Below are 4471 nucleotides of genomic sequence, written 5' to 3'. Positions count from 1 at the left end.
ATTTTTGCCAATCTTTGAGGAGTTTGGGATCAATTTGAGCCTCTAGATCAATAACTTCATTGTCCTGCTTCTTCTCTTTCTCCTGCTCTTTTCCTTTCTCTGGCTCTTTTCCCTTTTCGGGAATTTTCTCTGTAGCAAGAGGCTCGTCAATAATCTTCTGTTCAGGCTCGCTTGACTTAGTTGTTGGTCTAGTAGGCAATAAGTCCAGAGGCAGAGTTTGCAACCTCTGTTCTCTAAGCCTATTGAATTCCATCAGTCCTTCATCATTATATTTCATCTTGGCCAATGTTTTAACCTGAGACAATGATTCTGCTGAAGAAAATAGGTCGTCAAATTCATCTTTTTCATGGTCAAACTTAGTAAGTTTGGCCTGTTCAAGCACATTATAGTCAACCTTCCGGGGATCGAATTGCCTGTTAGGGATGGTTGCAAGATTGAGCGTATTTATTTTTCTTGTCACCTTCTCAGCATGTTTGTAATCAAGTAGAGTATAAACACCGCATCTCAAAGGGAATATAGGCCATGACTACTTTTTAGAAGTCCTAAGAGTTTTGGATGTTCCAACTGTTGTTATTTGATAAGCTTGTTAGACTTCGTCTTATGTCAGTGTGAGATTGATTCTTCTTCAAAACCCTGTTTTAAAGAAGAAATCATTAAATGAGTGAGCATTCCAGACACTAGTTTTTCTAGGGAGATTTAGTCATTGATGGACAAGTTATTGTCAGCAATCTAATGAGCATTGTAAAAGATACACTGAAAGCGAATCCAAACAACTTTGTGATTGGCTTTAAAGACAACTCAAGTGCAATCAGAGGCTTTCCAGTACAGGCATTAATTCCAGTATCAGCAGGCTCAACCTCTCCACTGATTACTGTTCATCGTGACTTTGACATTCTTTTCACTGCAGAGACTCATAATTTCCCTTGTGCGGTTGCTCCTTTTCCAGGTGCAGAAACTGGAGCAGGAGGGCGCATATGAGATACCCATGCAACAGGGATAGGATCTATTGTGGTTGCTGCAACTGCTGGTTATTGTGTTGGAAATTTACAGATTTAAGGCTCTTTTGCTCCATGGGAGGACCCTTCGTTTTCTTATCCATCAAATTTGGCATCTCCGCTGCAGATCCTAATTGATGCAAGCAATGGCGCATCAGATTATGGCAACAAGTTTGGAGAGCCCTTGATTCAGGGGTACACACGAACATTTGGCATGAGGTTACCAAATGGTGAGCGGTAGGAATGGCTTAAACCCATCATGTTCAGTGCAGGAATTGGCCAGATTGACCATCAGCATATAGAGAAAGGAGAACCTGATGTCGGAATGCTTGTTGTCAAGGTTGGTGGTCCTGCATATCGCATTGGGATGGGAGGTGGTGCAGCATCCAGCATGGTAAGTGGGCAGAATGATGCAGAGTTGGACTTTAATGCAGTACAACGAGGGGATGCAGAGATGGCTCAAAAGTTGTATCGTGTTGTTCGTGCATGTGTGGAGATGGGCAACAAGAATCCTATTGTGAGCATTCATGATCAAGGTGTTGGAGGCAACTGTAATGTTGTTAAAGAAATAATCTATCCCAAGGGAGCAGAGATTGACATAAGATCCATAGTTGTTGGTGATGAAACGATGTATGTTATGGAGATATGGAGTGTTGAATACCAAGAACAAGATGCGTTACTGATAAGACCTAAAAATGAGAGATTGCTACGCTCAATCTGTGAAAGAAAAAGGGTGTCCATGGCTGTAATTGGCAAAATCAGTGGTGATGGGAGAGTTGTACTCGTTGATAGCTTGGAAATGGAGCATTCTGTCTTAAATGGTCTACCCCCACCTCTTCCAGCAGTTGATCTCGACCTTGAGAAGGAATAACAGTTTTGGATTCCCTCAGACGAGTTCTTCACCTTCCATCTGTGTGTTCAAAGCGCTTCTTAACAACTAAGTTTGATTGCTGTGTGACAGGTCTTGTTGCACAGTAGCAGACAGTTGGCCCTCTGCAACTTCCACTTGCAGATGTTGCTGTTATTGCTCAGACATATACTGGGTTAAGTGGTGGTGCCTGTGCAATTGGGGAGCAGCCAGTAAAGGGTTTACTGAATCCAAAGGCAATGGCCAGGCTAGCAGTGAGCATAGTCCGCTTATTCAAGGAGGATGAGATTCTGAACAAGCTTCGTGATTTAGGCAAAGGGAATGCATCATCACCTTCAGAGATGGATACATCAGTATTGATGTTGTAGCTCTAGTACCAAAAATATATGAGAATAGAAAATAACCCAAGAATAACAAGATCAAAATAGATAGAAATGCTTCTTTATTATCAAAACCCTTAAGGTAGGGCAACACCATACATTCACTCCTTAAGGAAGGAGAACACTCCACAAGCCATATGCCTGTTCATACAATAATTCTTCTCTTCATCTTCCTCATGTGGAGTCTCTAGCCTCTATATAGGCCTCATACATACAATACCATGCATCATTACCATGGTTTCCTCATACCATCAACTAATACCATGGGCCTATTACATTATTATTAACTACTTGTGGTCCCTTACATGACATGGGTTAACCACCTTATTTATTACTATGGCCCATCCCATTATTACATTATTACCTTGGGTACCACCCTTGGTACCCCATATTATCCCCCCTAGGTATATAACATTCCACCCCCCTAAGCATGTTTCGTCCCCGAAACATGGGAAGAACATAAATAATAAGATCTACTCAAAAGAGTAGTCCACTGGTACCATGCACGTGCATCTAGCTATCCAAGAGAAAGGTGAACCCTCGATCTCGTTGGTGCCTCGCTTGCTTGAGATGGAAGTTGACTGCGGTAGCTCTTCTGTGTGGATGTGTAGTAGGTGGATCTTTGTTCCTCTCGATCTGTCCTGCGGGGTTTGTTGTCCATGTGTTGCCATCTTGATTGTTGTCTTGTTGGGTGATGTGGGTGATGATATGTTGAAGTTTTAACCCACGATGGCTTTTTCTTTACTTCACCTTATTGTGGTGCCTCTTGTGGTGTCTTCTTTTTCAATATGACTTCAACCACTGAATCGTGCTCAGATGTATCAGCACCTGTAACCTTTTCTGCTTCAGCCTCTGTTTGTGTTTGATTGTCGATCATCAAAGGCTCATCATCTGATATGTCAGTCCCTTGAACATCTTCTGCTTCAGCCTCCATGTGCTCTACCTATTTATGGATGGAAATATCCTGTAATGTAATTTTCTTTTTTTTATACCATAGCTTTAGGAATTTCTTCTGCACATTAATATTGATAGTACCCACGGATTCCATCCAAGGATATCCCAAAACAACATCCATGTTATTCATATCTGAAGCATAAAAATCACCATGAAACACATACTTATCCATAGAAAGCTTCAAATCCTTATAGATTTGAACATCCTTATCATCAACCTGTGTATGTTCAATTTGCTTTACTGGGACTTGCAATTTTTGTGCCAAATTAACACTGATAAAATTATGTTGACAACTAGGATTGATAGAAACAATGATCTTCTCTTTCTGAATCAATCCATGAATCTGCAATAAGGATATACTAGTACGAAATAACCCTTTAGGTTCCATAGTTTCCTTCTTTTCTGTAAAAATAAAATTTTTGCTAGGCAATGTGACCCGACGAGCTAACTGGCAAGCCTCCTTCCACGTGGGAGGGTGGTGAAGTAGAACTTGAGCTTTGATGGCTTCTTTAAGACCGTTGATAGAACATTCCTTGAAGAATGCATCTGTGAGACCCCTAGTGCGGAAGGCTAAGGCTTCAAAAGCGGTAATATATTCCTCCACTGTACCAGTTTTTCGGAGCTTAACGAGACGACGAAAAAAGATTCTTCCTGTTCAAAGCGATCTAGGCCCGCCATCACAAAAATATTGGCGAAAAATTGAAATTGTCACAGTTTCGTCAATATTGCTCAGAATCCTTATTATGACCTGTTTTTAGAAATGGAACCATCATTCTGCATCTGCCCATGTGATAGAAATTTTGATCCAGGCAATAGAATTCCAAATGTGCGCTACAACTTTCCCACCGTCACCCAAAATTTCTGAAAAAAGAGCTGATTTTAAATCAGCGATATCTTCCTCATCCGGACTCCGATTCGCCTGATTTTTTTTTTGAAATCAGGTGTTTTATCACAAGGATTCCAGATCTACAATTAGATCTTACAGATCTGGCACCAGGACGTCCATATCTGCGCCGCAAATTCGCTGGCCCTAAAAATTCTCTGCAACCCTACTGATTTTTAGATCAGCGATATCTCCTTCATCCGGACTCCGATTCGACCGATTTTTTTTTTTGAAATCGGCTATTTTTTCACAAGGAATACAGATTTGCAATTAGATTCTGTAGATCTTGAACCAAAACGTACAGATCTGATCTGCAAATTCGCCACCCGAGAAACCCTGCAAAAATGAAAAAACAATTTCTCCACGGTTTGCCCAAGAAAGAGCTCTGATA

At 41.1% G+C, this 4471-nt stretch overlaps 1 pseudogene; it reads left to right on the top strand.

Moving 5' to 3' along the window:
- Positions 1–666: 666 nt before the first annotated feature.
- On the top strand, positions 667–2087 carry LOC149242514 (putative phosphoribosylformylglycinamidine synthase, chloroplastic/mitochondrial pseudogene; annotated as a pseudogene).
- The last annotated feature ends 2384 nt before the right edge of the window (positions 2088–4471 follow it).

This window comes from Pinus tabuliformis, chromosome 8 (genome assembly GCF_031772625.1).
Source record: "Pinus tabuliformis cultivar Carrire ecotype Pingquan chromosome 8, CPIR1, whole genome shotgun sequence".
Taxonomy (NCBI): Eukaryota; Viridiplantae; Streptophyta; class Pinopsida; order Pinales; family Pinaceae; genus Pinus; species Pinus tabuliformis.
The sequence above is the reverse complement of the archived record's forward strand: the minus strand, read 5'-3'. Positions and strand labels throughout refer to the sequence as shown.